The following is a 19,346-nucleotide window of genomic DNA, read 5'->3' as shown; positions in this document are numbered from 1 at the left end:
CCCACAAAATAGCAGAGGGAAGCAAGGATCCAGCCCAGGATAGCCTGTATGGTCGCTGGATGAGGTCTATTGCACATGGAGTGGAGGGGATTGGAGCTCAGCATGGGAGGCAGCAGGACCAGCCAGACCAGGAGCTGGGCAGAACAGGCCTTAGCACCCTGAATCAGTGAGCTGTGGCAGCTACCAGACTTCTCAACCCACAAACACCAAAGACTGCGGAGAAGGTTAGTGGGAAAAGCTGCGGGAGAAAGAGTTCGAGGTTGGGCCACCGCCCCAGGGGCAGCAGGGGAGATGCAGCTACAGAACTACAGCTGCAGTTACTTCTGGCCCCAGGCTGCAGGTATTAAGTGGTGGATCAGAGCAGGAGTGAAGAGCCTCCTGAAGATTTGCACCAGGTCCAGGTTGGTGGTTCTTGAGGAAGGAGGAGTGCTGGGGTGGCAGAGCTGACTATTTTGAAATATCTCTGAAATCAACGGTGCATCCTCTCACACTTGGAACAAAGTACTCTTTGCTCCACAAGCAGTCATACCCCGATGAAAAACTCAAGGGTCAAGTAAGTTGGCTGGGAACATGTTCAGGCAGCAAAAATGCACCCAGATACAGTCTCAGACTTTGAATTCTTCCCTTGGTGACAAAGAAGACCAAAACATACAGCCTAAAGAAGTCAACAGAGTGCAAGACCCTACACCAAAAGCCCCCAAGAAAAAAATGAACTGGTCTCAGGCCATGGAAGAGCTCAAAAAGGAATTGGAAAAGCAAGTTAGAGAAGTAGAGGAAAAATTGGGATGAGAAATGAGAATGATGAGAGAAAACCATGAAAAAAGTCAATGACTTGCTAAAGGAGACTCAAAAAAATACTGAAAAAAATATTGAAGAAAACAACACTTTAAAAAATAGACTAACTCAAATGGCAAAAGAGCTCCGAAAAGCCAATGAGGAGAAGAATGCCTTGAAAGGCAGAATTAGCCAAATGGAAAAGGAGGATCAAAAGACCACTGAAGAAAATACTACCTTAAAAATTAGATTGGAGCAAGTGGAAGCTAGTGACTTGATGAGAAATCAAGATATTATAAAACAGAACCAAAGGAATGAAAAAATGGAAGACAATGTCAAATATCTCAATGGAAAAACCACTGACCTGGAAAATACATCCGGAAGAGATAATTTAAAAATTATTGAACTACCTGAAAGCAATGATTAAAAAAAAGAGTTTAGATATCATCTTTCAAGAAATTATCAAGGAGAATTGCCCTGATATTCTAGAGCCAGAGGGTAAAATAGAAATTGAAAGAATCCACCAATCTCCTCCTGAAAAACATCCCCAAAAGAAAACTCCTAGGAATATTGTCACCAAATTCCAGAGCTCCTAGGTCAAGGAGAAAATATTGCAAGTAGCCAGAAATAAACAATTTGAAAATTGTGGAAAAACAATCAGGATAATACAGGATCTAGCAGCTTCTACATTAAGGGACCGAAGGGCTTGGAATACGATATTCTGGAGGTCAATGGAGCTAGGATTAAAACCAACAATCACCTACCCAGCAAAACTCAGTATCATGCTTCAAGGCAAAATATGGATTTTCAACAAAATAGAGGACTTTCAAGCTTTCTCAGTGAAAAGACCAGAGCTGAACAGAAAATTTGACTTTCAAACACAAGAATCAAGAGAAGCATGAAAAGGTAAACAAGAAAGAGAAATCATAAGGGACTTACTAAAGTTGAACTGTTTTCTTTATATTCCTACATAGAAAGATGATGTGTATGATTCATGAGACCTCAATATCATAGTAGTTGAAAGGAATATGCATATATATATACATATGTGTATACATATATATATATATACACATATGTGTGTATCTATGTATGTATATGTATAGGTATGTATATATGTGTATGTGTGTGTATACACACACACACACACACACACACACACAGCACAGGATGAGTTGAATATGAAGGGATGATATCTAAAAAAATAAAAGCAATTTAAGGCATAAGAGAGGAATATAATGAGAGAGGGAGATAGGGAGAGATAGAATAGGGTAAATTATCTCGCATAAAAGTGGCAAGAAAAAGTGGTTCTGTAGGAAGGGAAGAGGGGGCAGATGAAGGGGAATGAGTAAATCTTGCTCTCATTGGATTTGACCTGAGGAGGGAATACCATACACACTCATTTGGGTATCTTACCCTACAGGAAAGAAGGAGGAAGAAGATAAAAAAGGGAGGATGATAGAAGGGAGGGCAGATGGGGGAGGAAGTAATCAAAAACAAACACTTTCAAAAAGGGACAGGGTCAAGGGAGAAAATTCAATAAAGGGGGATAGGAGAGGAAGGAGCAAAACATAGTTAATCTTTCACAACATGAGTATTGTGGAAGAGTTTTACATAATGATACATATGTGGCCTATGTTGAATTGTTTGCCTTCTTAGGGAGGGTGGGTGGGGAGGGAAGAGGGGAGAGAATTTGGAACTCAATGTTTTAAAAACAGACATTCAAAAACAACAACAACAAAAAAGTTTTTACATGCAACTAGGAAATAAGATACACAGGCAATGGGGCATAGAAATTTATCTTGCCCTATGAGAGAAGAAGGGAAAGGGGGATTGGGGGGGAGTGGGGTGACAGATGGGAGGGCTGACTGGGGAATGGGGCAACCAGAATATACACCATCTTGGAGTGTGGGGAGGGTAGAAATGGGGAAAAAATTTGTAATTCAAACTTTTGTGAGAATCAATGCTGAAAACTAAATATATTAAATAAATTTACAAAAATAAACTCATATTAAGACATGTTAAAAAAAAAGATTTCAGGGAAAGTTAGGTGAACACCATAGCCTAAAATTTCTTTGGTTGCATTAGTAAAAGCCAATGCCTTTTGTCTGGAAAAGACAGCACCAATTGCATGTTACTGATTTGTTAATAAACTTTCTTAAGTTAAATATACTCTCAAATTAGATGTTGACACATGATAAGCATATTATGTTCCTTAAACATAGGAACTTTTCAAAATATTTACTATTTATTTTAATTTTTCACCAGAGTTCAAATACAGCTTTGTGCACTTACTCAGTATTCCTGGGCTAGTCACTTAATCTTTGATTGCCTCAGCTTTATTATCTGTAAAATGGGCATAATAACAGCATACACCTTCCAGGCCTTTTTGAGGACTGAATGATATAATAACTATAGAGTGTTTAGCCCAATGCCTGGAAAATAGTAAGTTCTATATAAATATTAGCTTTTTTTTGTTTTTGTTTTTGTTTTTGCTTTTTGGCAGGGCAATTGGGTTTAAGTGACTTGCCGAAGGTCACACAGCTAGTACATGTGTTAAGTGTCTGAGGCCAGATTTGAACTCAGGTCCTCCTGACTCCAGGGCCGGTGCTCTACTCACTGCACCACCTAGCTTTCCCAAGATTAGCTATTTTATGTAATTATATTCATTTCACATAGCAGGTAGTGATCTAAATATTTGTTTAATAAGATTGTATTGACACCCGAGAGAATTTAGGCAATGTCCTCACTGAGATAATTTTTCCATGTGCCTGGATGAACTGGAAAGAACTTGCAGCATACTGATCCATTTAGAATGACATGGCAGATGACTCTTATTTCCCTTTTATCAAGGTAGATTACTAGATACGTAGATTAATGAAGTGGTATGGACATATTACAGAATATCTGGAATTCAATAAAATATTTGACTGAATGTCTCCCAATAATCTTTTCAACATGAATGCTTTTCTTAATAATGGAAGATTAATTTGGAACTACTTAAATTTCTTAATTAAAGGAATGGTTATTAAATAATGACTTAAGTCTTGAGAAAATATGTGGAACTCTCTGTAACCTCTCTTTAACATTTTAGTAGTGTTTTTTTAATGCATATAAACACAGGTTATAAAATTTGCGATTGGCACAAACCTAAAAGGAATAACTAACATGTTAAAAAGAACCAAAAATATACGCATAGGTCAAAATGATGAATCTAATAAAATAAGATTTAATATAGAGAGACAAATGTAAAGACCTTTGCTTTTATTCAGATTTCTTAAATGTCAGATGAATGACATAGAGCTAGATGTAAATTTATATAAAATGGATTTTTAAGGTATTTCTAGCTCAGTATGACTCAACACTGTGATATGACCAAAAGAAAAGTTAAATCTACTTTGTTTTATTCGCCTTTGGGCCTTATAAATTCACTTGATTTTATTTCATTTGTATGTCAATTTTAAGGTTGCTAAGGACTTTACAAACATAACATGTATGAGAGACATAGAATATGTTGGACTAAATACACAACTGTTTTTTACCAATTCTATGCAAAAAAATGTATAACAAATCAATACTAATAACACCAGTGCTACTACTATTGCTGATAATAGTGATAGCTAACATTTATTGAGTGCTTTAATTTGCAGAGCACTTTACGAAGAACATCTTGTGTCATCCCCAAAACAACCCTGGGAGGTTAAAAAATACTGCAATCTCCATTTTAAGGTGAGAAATTAGTGTGTCTGTGGCTGGATATGAACTCTGATCTTCTAACTCTAGGTAGTGTTCATTCCACTGCACCCTCTTAAAACGTCAAAGGGCAGTAGAATCATATTTTTACACAAAGATAGCACACGTATTAATTACACATATTATTTTTACATAGAATAAACAGCATAGTAGAGATATATAACACTGAGTTAGGAATGAGGGAACATAGGTACTACTTTTGTTTAGCTACAGCCTAGCCAAAATTTGAGAAGGGATTTAACCTGTCTGGGTTTCAGTACCTGAATCTGTATTTCAATAAATGCTCCAAAACTCCGGGCAGCAATGTTGTGCTGTCTGCAAACCCAAATTCTGCAATGATCATATGACTTCGCCAACCCATAAGATGTAGGCTCTATACCTTTCATCATTTCACAAGTTCCTTTAAGAGAGTTGAGGTAAAGTAGAACACTGAAGCTTATAGTCCTTTTTAAGGGGAAGAAGTAAATGGTGAAACTACATTTTCAAAATGCTATTGTAATGGTTTTTGAGTTCTCTTCCTATTACTGGTATTGTTAGTATAGAATAATAATATAATTGTTGAAAGTTTTTATATCTTATTTAGTGTTTGTATTTATTCTTTTTTTGTAACAGGATGCATATAACAAATGAAAAAATACACCTTGTCTAAAAAAGTGTTACCCATTTTTAGGATAGAAAGAGAGGAAGTTTTAGTTTTATTATAATGCTTTAATTTAAAATACCTATTTCTCTATGGCAAAAAGAAAAGTAAATAAAAATAAAAAAGAAACCCTCTTCTTTATGTGGGTAAGTAACTGATATCAGTTACAGAATGTCTGCCATTTCTCATCAAGGTAACTATATTCCATGAAAAAGACTTCCTAATGTCTCTATGCAGCAAGATATCTTTACAGGCCACCCTGCATGTACCAACCACTCATACATATATAAGAATAAAAAAATTGAAATTTCCAATAGAAATTTGGGGAGTGGATATATACAAACAGTTATCCAAATAAGATTTACAAAATATTAAAATCACATGAATCATTGTTCCAAATTAGTAAGAAGCAAAATGCTAATCAAAATAATTATAAGTTTTCAGCCTAAATTTTTAAAAATGAACAAAAAAGACAAGAAGAAAATGCATATGAAATATGACTTCCAAGGAAGACTACAACTGGGGCTGATTTTTATGCAGGAACATGTAATATTTGATATTAGAAGTGTTTTTATTAGATGGCCCTTAAGGGGTTAAGGGGAGAAAACAGATCATGTATAGTTCCAATAATTTGAAAGATAGGTAGAATAACCTCATAATTTGTTCTACTTAATGTATTTTAAAAAAAATATGAAAAGAGTTTCCAACATTTACTTTTATAAGATTTGGAGTTAGAAATTTTTTTCTCCTTCTCTCACCACCCCACCCCCCACTCCAGAGAAAATATGCTATCTGATATGGGCTATACATGTACAATCATATTAAAAATACTTCTACATTAGTCATGTTGTGAAAGAAGAATCAGACCAAAAGAGGAAAAATCATGAGAAACACAACAAAGAAAACAGTATGCTTTGATCTTCATTCAGACTCCATGGTTCTTTCTCTCAATGTGGATAGTATTTTCAGTCATGAGTGCCTTAAAATTACCTTAGATAATTGCATTGCTAAGAAGAATTAAGTCTACCAATGTTGGTCATCCTGCAATGTTACTGTTACTGTGTACAATGTTCTCTTTATTCTGCTTATTTCACTAAATATCTGTTCATGTAAATCTTTCCAGGTTTCTCTGAAATTTGCCTGCTTATCATTTCTTATAGCACAATAGCATTCTATTACATTTATATGCCACAATTTGATAAGCCATTATGCATTTGATTGGCATCCACCCAATTTCCAATTCTTTGCTACCACAAAAAGAGATGTTATGAATATTTTTGTACATGTGAGTCCTTGTCCCTTTTTTATATTCTCTTTGGGATACAGACCTATTCACGGTATTGCTGGGTGAAAGGGTATGCACATTTTTGTAGCCCCTTTGACATAGTTCCAAATTGCTCTCCAAAATGGTTGCATCAGTTCACAACTCCACCAACAATGCATTAGTGTTCAATTTTCCCACATCTTCTCCAACATTTATCATTTTCCTGTTCTGTCATATTAGCCAATTATTAGATGTGATGTGGTACCTCAGAGTTGTTTTACTTTGAATTTCTCTAACCAATAGTGATTTAGAACCTTTTTGTATGACCATAGAGAGCTTTAATTTCTTCATTTGAAGACAACCTTTTCATATCCTTTGATGATTTATCAATTGGAGAATGACTCGTGTTCTTATAAATTTAACTATGTACTTTATATATTTTAGAAATGAGGCCTTTATCAGAGAAAATGGTTGTAATTTTTCCCCCAACTATCTACTTCCCTTCTAATCTCAGATGCATCAGCTTTTCTTGTACAAACACTTCATAAATTTTACTGTATAGGTATGACATCATTAATACAGACACTACTTTCCCATAGATCAGTATACAGAAAATATTGCTAATAGGTTAGGTACACAATCAGCATTAGTCAATGACTATAGTAATCTACTATTTGATAAACTCAAAGAGTACAGCTTCTGGGATACGAACTCATATTCTGACAAAAACTTCTGGGAAAACTGCAAAATGGTATGGCTGAAAGTAGGCAAAGACCAACATCTTATACCATATACCAAAATTAGGTCAGAATGGGTACATGATTTAGACATAAAGGGCAAGGGGATGAGAAAATTAGGAGAGTAAAGAATAGTTTTCCTGTCAGGTTTTTCAAGAAGGGAGAATATTACAAAATGTAAAATCAACAATTTTTATTGCATTAAATTAAAAAGGTTTTTCACAAAGAAAGCCAATACAACCAAGATTAGAAGGGAAGAAGAAATCTGAGAAACATTTTTTACAACCAGTGTCTCTGGTAAAGGCCTCATTTCTTAAATATATAGATAACTGAGTCAAATCTATAAGAATACAAGGCATTCTCCAATTGATAAATGGTCAAGGACTATGAACAGGCAGATTTCAGATGAAGAAATTAATGCCAACTACAGCCATATGAAAAAAAATGCTCTGAATCACTATTGATTAGAGAAATGCAAATCAAAACAACTTTGAGGTATCATATCACACCTATTAGATTACCTAACATGACAAAACAGAAAATGATGAATGTTGGAAAGATGTGGGAAAATTGGACACTAACGCATTGTTGGTAGAATTCTGAACTGATCTAGCCATTCTGGAGAGCAATTTGTAACTATGCCAAAGGAACTATAAAATTATGTATACCCTTTGATCCAGCAATGCTACTATTGGGTCTGTACCCCAATAAGATCATAAAAAGTGAAAAAGACTCACATGTACAAAAATATTTTTAGCAAGCCTTTTTCTGGTGGCAAAGAATTGGAAATTGAGGTGACTCTCATCAATTGGGGAATGACTGAAGAAGTTCCTGTATATGAATGTAGTGGAGTACTATTGTGCTATAAGAAATTATGAACAGGAGGATTTCAGAAAAATCTCAAAAGACTTACATGAACTCATGCTAAATGAAATGAGGAGAACCAGGAAAACATTGTATACAGTAACAGAAACATTGTGTAATGACCTACTTTAGTAGGCTTGGCCCTTCTCAGCAATACAATGATTTAAGATAATTACAAAAAATTCATGGTTGAAAATACTATCTACATCGAGAGAAAGAATTATGGAGGCTGAATGCAGATCAAAGAATACTATTTTCTCTTTTTTGTTCTTTGGTTTTTTTTTTTTTTTGCTTTCTTTTGGTTTTCCCCTTCTGTTCTGATTTTTCTTTCACAACATCACTAATGTGAAAACATGTTGCTATGATTGCACATGTATGGCCTCTTTCATTTTGCCATATTAGCAAGGGAAGAGGTAAAGGAGGGAGAAAAATGTTTGGAACTGAAAAAAAAAATTATAAAAAAAAAAAAAAACTCTTGAAAGCTGTCTTTACATGCAATTGGAAAAAAAATACTATTAAGTTGAAAAAAAATAAAATTAAAAAAAATTTAAATACCAAGTAATGATAAAAGAAAAATATTCTTATTAAGTAGAAAGGCAGAAGAATAGTGAACAGAGATGTGTTCTATACATCTTTATATGTCTTTTTGGTTGCTTAAATGCTGTCATCACAGAAAGAATACATAGGAAGTGATAGCAATGAGACCATGGAATAATGAGTAAGAAGATACACCAGAACATTTAATGAATCAATACATAGCATGTTATCATCTTAAGGAAGAATTATATTCTAATACTATCCACATAGAAATACTTTTTTTACTCTCAGTTTGTATAGGTTTATAGGAAGGGTACTGTGGGAGTTTTACGGAAGTTAAGGCTTGAGAAATATATAAGAAAAGATGGCATGTTACAGACATTTTTCTAGTGTAAAAAACTTAAGAATTGGGAAAAAGTTATCTGTGACAGTGGGATGGAGGCTGGCTCAGAGGTGACATGGTGATGGTGACAGAAGCAGCAGGAACTTTGGGATCTCGCAAAGCAGAGATTTACATCACCTGCCAACTACTCGTAAAGATAGTTTAGTGGGCACCTGCCCTAGATCTGATGCAGGACCAGACACTGTTCAGAAGGTCCACACCTTACATCCACTTCTGGGTCATAGTTCAAGGGAAAGGAGGAATACTTTAGATCATGAGGAAGTTGAAATTCTGAGTGGCTAATATTTAGCAAATCTATTGTCTATAATCAGACGTGGGTGATAGTTCAAGAGCAGAGAAGAGCAGTTTCTGGCTAGAGGGAGTGGAAGACCTGAGGAGAAGTTGCACTTCCAGTCTATAGGGATAAGAGATCTGAGAAGCAGCATCAAATACTCTCCCAAAGTATCAGGGGTGTTTCTGGGCATGGAGCAGGGTGCAGAGCAGAAAAGCAAGAACCATACCTCTCCCCAGAGCACACCAGCTTACAACCACCTAATATTTCCACCCTCCCAGATCTAGTTCTGAAAACCGAAGTGTGTAAAAACTTAAAGCTTGAGATAGTATCCCTCCGTGACCCACATTGAAATAGAGACCAACAATAACATGAATTCACAAATCAAGTAATAGGGTGGAAAATGAAAAAAAAAAAGCCAACACTAAGCAAATAAAAAAGAACATGACCATAAAGAGATACTATGGCAACAGGTAAAATCAAGAAACAAAGTCAGAAGAAGAAAATGAAATTAAAAATTATAAATGAAGTTTTAAAGAGAAAAAAGCTAAATGGACATGACCCTAATAAGAATTCCTAGAAGAGCTAATTTTTCATTCACTTTTTTTTTAAAAAGTGGCAAAGGAAAATGTAGGCAACAAAATAAAAGTGAAGGAAGAAAATTGTGAAAATGTAATTAACATAAAAGAGGAGCAGAAATATTAAATAATACCCTAAAACATATGAAAATAAAAAAAAATAGAAAACCAAATTGAAAAAGTGGTACAAGCTTTCATTGATAAAATTAATTCCTTAAAATGCAGAATTGGACCATTGAGGAAAAAAACTTACAAAAGCTCACTAAAAATATCCTTAAAAATTAGAATTAGATAAGTGGAAGCTAAAGACTCAATGAGACATCAAGTAATAATCAACCAATGTCAAAAGAACAAAAAAGAGAAGAAAATGTGAACCATATCATAGAAAAACACTGACATGAAAAAATAGCTTGAGGAGAGATAACTTTAAAAAAATTAGACTACCTGAAAGCCTTTATAAAAAAAAGAATCTATACACAATATTTCAAGAAATTTTCAAGGGATTCTTGAATTGAAATCAGAAGAATCTATCAATCACCTCCTAAAAGAAATACTAAAATGAAAGTTCCCAGGAATATCATAGCCAAATTGCAGAGCTCCCAGGTCAAAAAGAAGATATTTTAAGCAGCAAGAAGGGTACAATTTAAATATTGTAAAGTTACCATCAGGATCACACAAGATTTAGGAGCTTCCACATTCAAGGAGCAGAGACCTTGAAGTGGGATATTCTGAAAGGCAAAGGAGCTAATATTACAACCAAGTATGACCTACCCAGGAAAACTTAGTATATTCCCTCAGAGGAAAAAAATGGATATTTAACTATATAGAATACCTTAAAGAATTCCTAATTAAAAGACAAGAGCTGAATAGAAAATTTGACTTTGAAATACAGCCCTCAATAGAAAGATAAAAAGTAAACATGAAAGGGTAATCATAAGGGCCTTAGTGAAGTTAAACTTTTTACATTTCTAATAAGAATATAACACATGTAAGTCCTAAGAACTTTGTCATTATTAGGACTGTTGAAGTGAGTTAACATAGACAAGGAGCATGAGTGTGAGTCGAATATATTTTAATGTTATCCAAAAAAAAGGAAGGGGTAAGAAAAGATGGATGCACTGGGAGAAAGGGAAAAGGAGAAGTAGAAAATTTTTCACATAAAAGGAAGAACTTTTAGAGTGTAAGGGAACTGCAGGGGCTTGGCAGACAATGTTTAAACCTCACATTCATCAGAATTGGTGCAAAGCAAAAAGAATTGCAGTAAGTGAAATTCTGAGAGAAAGAGTTCCAAGCATAATTAATCAACTTACTAGCAGCTAGCTATAACCAATACATTAAGGTCATTTATCTCTCTTGGTGATCAAAGGTGCCAAGTAAGCATCATAGGCTCCTTCAAATCCCGGTCTCTTTTCCTGACAGAATATCATTGGGAATTCCCCTGACAAGTGGAAAGGCAATCTCTTATTGTGGACATTTAATGAATAAGAGAGCTAAGAGTTCTCTGCTCCTTTGTATTACTTCATTGCTGGCAGGGGGTGGGGAGATGCAGCTGGGTCAGTTGGACTACTCATAAGGCTCAACTGCTTCTAGCAATCTTGGCCAGAAAAAATCACCACAGTCAGGATTGTTCTGGCTTAGTTTCCCCTTTGGAGACAAAATCATAATCAACTTTGATTATAAATAAAGGTCATCCTTGGTAGTGTGAATGAGCTTAGGCTATCTTCTGTGCTCACAGTGTAAACGGAGAGGCCCAGCCCAAGCCTTGTGGGGTGGGGGTAGAACATGATCATATTCTTTAGCCAGTTAAGGGTGGGAGACATTTCTCTATTTAAGCTAAGCTGGAAGATGGGAGTTTTTATAGAAAAGGGAATATTGCATTTTAATTCTAATAATCAATTGATAGAGCATTAAAATTAATTTTCCGCAGTGTGTGTGGATACACACACAGGCACACAGACATACAGACACACATACACGCAGTTGTGCATGAAATCTAATTTACTCAAGAGGGAAACAGGGTGAAAAATGGATAATAGAAAGGCAAAGATGATAAAAGAGACGGCAGATTAAGGTAGGAAGTATATAGAAGCAAAATAGACATTTGAGGAGTGATACAATAAAAAGTGAGAGAATAAACAAACAAAAAGGGATTCAGGGAAATACATTTAGTAAGCATAACTGTTAACCTGAATTAGATAAGTTCACTAATAAAACAGAAGCCCATAGCAGAACAGATCAGAAATCAGAATTCAGAAATATATTGTTTACCAGGGACACATTTGAAACAGAGAGACACATATGAAGTTAAAATAAAGGTCTGGAAAAGAATTTAATAGACTCCAGCTGAGGTAAAAGAAAGACAGGGTTAGTAATGTTGATCTCAGACAAAGAAAAAATATAATCCCAGTTAAAAGATATTGTCTGAGAAAGTATATTTTGTTAAAAGTTACCACAGGCAGTCAAGTAATATTAAAACCATTTACATTAAGTTTCTCTGATAAACACCCAATTTCTCTAATTTATACTGGATCAAATATATAAGAATAAGTGACATTTTCCAATTGATAAGTGACCAAATGATATATAGAAGCAGTTTTCTTTTTTATTTAATATTTTAGTTTTCAAGATTCATTTCTACAAGATATTGAATTACAAATTTTCTCCCCATTTCTACCCTCCCTCCATTCCAAGATGGCATATATTTTGATTTCCTCATTCCCCAGTCAACCCTCCCTTCTACCACCCCACTCCCCCATCCCTTTTCTCCTTACTTTCTTGTAAGGCAGGATAGATTTCTATGCCCCATTCCCTATATATCTTGTTTCCTAGCTGCATGCAAAAACCACCTTTTTTTTATTTTTTTAAGCATAGGCTTTTAAAATGTTGAGTTCCATATTCTCTGTCTTCTTCCCTTCCCTCCCACTCTCCCTAGGAATGCAAGCAATTCAACATAGGTCACACATGTATCATTATGTAAAACAATACTCATGTTGTGAAAGGCTAACTATATTTCCTTCCATCCTATCCTGTCCCCCTTTATTCAGTTTTCTCACTTGACTATATCTCTTTTCAAAGGCGTTTCCTTGTGATTACCTCCTCCTTCTATCTGCCTTCCCTTCAATCATCCCCCCTTTTTGTATCCCCTTCCCTTAACTTTCCCGTGGAGTAAGATACCCAATTAAGTGTGTATGTTATTCCCTCCTCAAGTTGGAGCAGATGGAGTATGATTCACTCATTCCCCCTCACCTGCCACCTCTTCCCTTCCAACAGAACTGCTTTTTCTTGCTATTTCTAGGTGAGATAATTTACCCAATTGCATCTTTCCCTTTCTCTCTCTCTCAATATATTCCTCTCTCACCCATTAAATTTATTTCATTTTTTTAACATATCATCTCTTCATATTGAACTCACCCTGTGCCCTCTGTCTGTATATATGTATATTCCCTTCAACTACCCTAATACTGAGAAAGGTCTCATGAATTACACACTTCATCTTTCCATGTAGGAATGTAAACATAACAGTTTAACTTTAGTAAGTCTCTTATGAATTCTCTTTCTTGTTTACCTTTTCATGCTTCTCTTGATTCTAGTATTTGAAAGTCAAATTTCCGTTCAGCTCTGGTCTTTACATTGAGAAAGCTTGAAAGTGCTCAATTTTACTGAAAAACCATATTTTGCCTTGGAGCACTATACTCAGTTTTTCCGGGTAGGTGATTCTTGGTTTTAATGCTAGTTCCTTTGACCTCTGGAATATCATTTACCAAGCCCTTCAATTCCTTAATGTAGAAGCTGCTAGATCTTGTATTATCCTCATTTTGTTTCCACAATATTCAAATTGTTTCTTTCTGGCTGCTTGCAGTATTTTCTCCTTTACTTGGAAACTCTGGAATTTGGCTACAATATTCCTAGAAATTTTCTTTTTGGGATCATTTTCAAGAGGTAACCGGTGGATTCTTTCAATTTCTATTTTACCCTCTGGTTCTAGAATATTGGGGGAGTTTTCTTTAATAATTTCTTGAAAAATGATGTCTAGGCTGTTTTTTTGATCATGGCTTTCAGGTAGTCCAATAATTTTTAAATTATCTCTCCTGGATTTATTCTCCAGGTCAGTGGTTTTTCCAATGAGATATTTCACATCATCTTCCATTTTTTGATTCATTTTTTTCTGTTTTATGCTATCTTGATTTCTCATAAAGTCACCAGCTTGCACTTGCTCCAATATATTTTTAAGTTGTTATTTTCTTCAGTGGTCTTTTGGACCTCCTTTTCCATTTGGCTAATTCTGCCTTTCAAGGCATTCTTCTTCTCATTGGTTTTTTGGAGCTCTTTTGCCAATCCGTTAATCTATTGTTTAAGGTGTTATTTTCTTCAATTACTTTTTGTGTCTCCTTTAGCAAATTGTTGACTTGTTTTTCATGATTTTCTTACATCACTCTCACTTCTTTTCCCAATTTTTCCTCCACTTCTCCTACTTGCTTTTCCAAATCCTTTTTGAGCTCTTTCATGGCCTGAGACCAATTCACATTTTTCTTGGAGGCATTTAATGTAGGCTCTTTGACATTGTTGACTTCTTCTGACTGTATGTTTTGATCTTCTTTGTCACCAAAAAAGGAATCTAGAGTTTGAGTTCAAGTCTGCATTTGAGTCTGAATTTGTTTTCCCTGCCGGTTCAGGTTCTCAGCCAACTACCTGACCCTTGAGCTTTTTGTCAGGGTATTACTGCTTGTAGAGTAGAGAGTACTTTGTCCCATGCTTTAGGGTCCAAGCACTGTTTTTTCAGAGCTACTTCTACTCCACCATCACCCAGACTCTGTTACAGCAGCACTCCTCCTCCCCCAAGAACTTCCAACAAGGACCACAATACAGATCCAAGCAGGGCACAGCAAGAGAATCTGCCTTTGTGCCCACAAAGTGCTCCTTGCACTCCCGCTCTGATCTGCTGCTAGATTCCTCCCACCGTGTGAGCCAGGGACTCAGGAAGCAGCTGACACTGGAGTTCTGGAAGCAGCCTTAGGATCTTCCTGCTGCTGCTACTGCCACCGCTGCACCACCTCCTCCACTCCCACAGCTGGTGGCTAGACCACTCTGAACTCTATCCCACAGTTTTCCCCTAAACTGCTGATTGGCGTTTGTGGTTTAAGAATTCTGCTCACAGTTTCATGGTCCCAAGGCCTGTTTTGGCTGGCTGATTCTGGGTCTGGTCTATCCCCTTGCAGCCCATGCTGGGCCACCATCCAGGCTCTCCTGGGTTGTAGATCTGTTTCCCTCTGCTATTTCGTGGGTTCCACAGCTCTAGAATTTGTCCAGAGCCATTTTACAGGTAATTAGAGGGATTTGGGGGAGAGCTTAAGCAAGTCTCTGCTTTCCAGCTGCCATCTTGGCTCCACCCCCTACAAGCAGTTTTCAAAAGAAGAAATCAGTGTTATCTATATGCTTACGAAAAATGCTCTAAATCACTATTGGTTAGAGAAAGGCAAATTAAAACAACTCATACCTATTAGAAATGACCAATGGTGAAGGGCATGGTATAAAATAGATAAAATAATGAATTGCTTGCTGGTGGAGTAGTGGACTAATTCAACTTTTCTGAATTATGCCCAAAGGGCTATCAAACTGTGCATACTCTTTGACCTCACAATATCATTATTGGTCTGTAGTCCAAAAAGAGCAAAAAAAAAAAAAAGAAAAAAAAGCTTCTAGATTAGATGCACAGTAATATTTATGGCAGGATTTCTTGTGTTGACAAAGAATCACAAATCAAGTGGGTGCTCATCAGTTGGGGAATGGCTAAATAAATTGTGGCATATGAATGAGATGGAGTACAAGGGTAGTACAAGAAATGACAAGGGGATGTTTTAAGAAAAAAAATGACAAGTCCTATATGAACTCATGCAAAGTGAAGTAAGAACTGGGAAATTATTGGGCACAGCACTGTAATAATTAGACATGATTTTGCAATGATGATCAACTACAGAATGCTTGGTTACTCTGATCATTACAATGTTGCCAGAGAATTCCAAAGGACTCATGAAAAATGCTTTCCACTACTAGAGAAAGAACTGATGAACTCTGAGTGCAAGTTTTCCTGATTTCTTTATATTTCTTAATTTTTTGCATATATGCCTGTAACAGCAAAGCAATAAACACAACATCAACGATATTTGTGAATCTGCCTATGTACTTCTGCATCACAAAATATGAAATACTCCCCATATAGATGTTAGAAGTAAAATATTTATTCAGATACCAGAGGACCAAATCCCATAACCAATAAGTCTTTTTTTTTTTTAAATGCAATTTATTTATTTAACATATTTGGTTTTCAGCATTGATTTTCACAACAGTTTGAATTACAAATTTTCTCCCCATTTCTGCCCTCCCCCGCCACTCCAAGATGGCATATATTCTGATTGCCCTGTTCCCCAGTCAGCCCTCCCCTCTATCACCCCCCTCCCCTCTCATCCCCTTTTCCCTTCCTTTCTTGTAGGGCAAGATAAATTTCTACGCCCCATTGCCTGTGTATCTTATTTTTTAGTTGCATACAAAAAGTTTTTTTGTTTTTGAACATCTGATTTTAAAACTTTGAGTTCCAAATTCCCTTCCCTCTTCCCTTCCCACCCACCCTCCCTAAGAAGTTGAGCAATTCAACCTAGGCCACACATGTATTATTATGTATAACCCTTCCACAATACTCATGTTGTGAAAGGCTAACTACATTTTGCTCCTTCCCAACCCATCCCGCTTTATTGAATTTTCTCCCTTGACCCTGTCCCCTTTCCAAAGTGTTTGTTTTGATTACCTCCACCCCCATCTGCCCTCCACTCCATCATCCCCCTGCCTTTTATTTTTTTTTTTTTTTATCTTCCTCCCTCTTCTTTCCTGTGGGGTAAGATACCCAACTGAGTATGTATGGTATTCCCCCTCAGGCCAAATCTGATGAGAGCAAGGTTCACTCATTCCCCCCTCACCTGCCCTCTCCCCTCCTCCCATAGAACTGCTTCCTCTTGCCACCTTTATGCGAGATCATCCACCACATTCTATCTCTCCCTATCTCCCTCTCTCAGTATGTTACTCTCTCATCCCTTAATTTCATTTTATTTCTTTTAGCTATCTTCCCTTCATCCTCAACTCACCCTGTGTCTGCTCTCTCTCTTTTACATATATATATATACACATACATACACATACATACATATACACATAGATACATACATACATACTCATTCACTTATATATATACATAAACATATATATGCATATATATATATATATATACATATATATATATATATATATATATATATATATATATATATATATATATGCATCTTCCCTTCAACTACCCTAATACTGAGGTCTCATGAATCATACTCATCATCTTTCCATGTAGGAATGTAAACAAAAGAGTTCAACTTTAGTAAGTCCCTTGCAATTTCCGTTTCTTGATTACCTTTTCATGCTTCTCTTGATTCTTGTGTTTGAAAGTCAAATTTTCTATTCAGTTCTGGTCTTTTCACTGAGAAAGCTTGAAAGTCCTCTATTTTATTGAAAGTCCATATTTTGCCTTGGAACATGATACTCAGTTTTGCTGGGTAGGTGATTCTAGGTTTTAATCCTAGCTCCATTTACCTCCGGAATATCGCATTCCAAGCCCTTCGATCTCTTAATGTAGAAGCTGCCTGGCCATATTCCCAACCAACTAACTTGACCCTTGAGTTTTTCAGTGGGGTATGACTGCTTGTAGATTACAGAGTTCTATGTTCTACGTTTGGGGGGGAGGTGCCAGCTCTGTCAGAGCCGCACTCCTCCTTCCCCAAGGACCCCCAGTCCAGACTGGGCTCAGATCTTCGGCAGGCTGTGCACCCCTGCTGTGATCCGCCACTTAATTCCTCCCACCAGGTGGGCCTGGAGCCGGAAGTAACAACAGCTGTAGCTGCCCCACCTCCGCTGCCCCCGGGGCTGGAAGCCGAACCTCGAACTCCTTCCACTCCCGCAGCTTTTCCCACTAACCTTCTCCGCAGTCTTTGGTGTTTGTGGTTCGAGGGGTCTGGTAACTGCTCACGTATTCAGGGCGCTAGGGCCCCCTCCGCCCGGCTTCCGGTCTGGATCGTCCACGCTGCTCAGGCTGGGCTCTGCTCCACTCCGTTCCCAGCTCCCAGCTCCCAGCTCCCAGCTCCCAGCTCCGTGTGGAATAGAGCTCACCCAGAGACCATCCTAGCTGTCCTGGGCTGTAGCCCTGCTTCCCTCTGCTGTTCTGTGGGTTCTGCCATTCTAGAATTGGTTCAGAGCCATTTTTATAGGTTTTTGGAGGGACTCGGGTACGGAGCTCACTCTAGTCCGTGCTTACCAGCCGCCATCTTGGCTCCGCCCCATAACCAATAAGTCTAATCCATCCAAGCAACAACCAACTCTCCAAACCAGTAAGTCCACTTTATCATAACAGCAAGGAACTTTAAACACAATATCACAGCATGGAGGTGCGCCATCCCATAACCTTCTGCCCCCTGCTGGGTCCTTTGCACAAACACACTCACAGCACAGCTAACACACCTGGGTCTGCTATTTCCCTCCACTATAACTGCTCTCAACATTCTCTGCTTCACCTATTCCTGTTCCTCTAATTCAGCAAGGTCCTCCCACCAGATGTGACTTAGGCTTCCTGTGATGTAAGCAGGTCATGTGGGCCTATTAATGGGTGGGAAAGATATTCAAATTTATATTACCATTACATTTAGCCCCAAGATCTTTCTTATCCATTAAATAGGTCAATGAGAGTTTTGGGATAACTGGTGTCAACAGAAATTTACAACAATACAACAGGGATAACACAAAACAAGGACATAAAGCAATATCCTCATTCTCCCCTTCAATCAATGGAGCTCAAATTCTTGGGTTAAAGGGTAAAGATCTCATCCTCCAAAGCTTCTTCTTGCTGAAATTGCAAATAGAACTGTCCCTGTCCCAAGAGGTCAAGAGTCCCATTCAAGAGGTCACTTCTTTAGCTGGCATCTGGAGCTTAGTCAATGCCAGGTCCGAGGATGACAAATGACGGTTGTGGACAAGTCCAGGGGTGACATCTGGCTTAAGTGATTGGACATCTGAAGGTGGATGGTACTAAGCCTACAGGAAACAAATCTAGCAAACAAATTTAACAGAAAAAAAGCAAAAGAGAAAGAACACTATCATAGCCTCATTCATGGTGAAATATGTGAATCAAGGGTATAATTTGGAAAACATCTTCTCCTGAATTTTTTTTAATAAATTTCTTTATTTATTTTTAGTTTACCACACACAGTTCTACATAGTTTTGAGTTCCAGTTTTTCTCCCCTCCATCCCCCCTCCCTCCTCAAGACGGCATGAAGTCTCATATAACTGTCATGTATAACTTCGCATTGAATTAATTTATGCACTAGTCAAGTCGTGGAGAAGAATTTTGACCAATGGAATGAATCATGAGAAAGAAGAAACAGAACCAAAAAAAAAAAAAAACAAAAACAAAAACAAAAGAGAAGCAGAAAAGGCGA

The sequence above is a fragment of the Trichosurus vulpecula genome, chromosome 4 (genome assembly GCF_011100635.1).
Source record: "Trichosurus vulpecula isolate mTriVul1 chromosome 4, mTriVul1.pri, whole genome shotgun sequence".
NCBI classification, from domain to species: Eukaryota; Metazoa; Chordata; class Mammalia; order Diprotodontia; family Phalangeridae; genus Trichosurus; species Trichosurus vulpecula.
The sequence above is the reverse complement of the archived record's forward strand: the minus strand, read 5'-3'. Positions refer to the sequence as shown.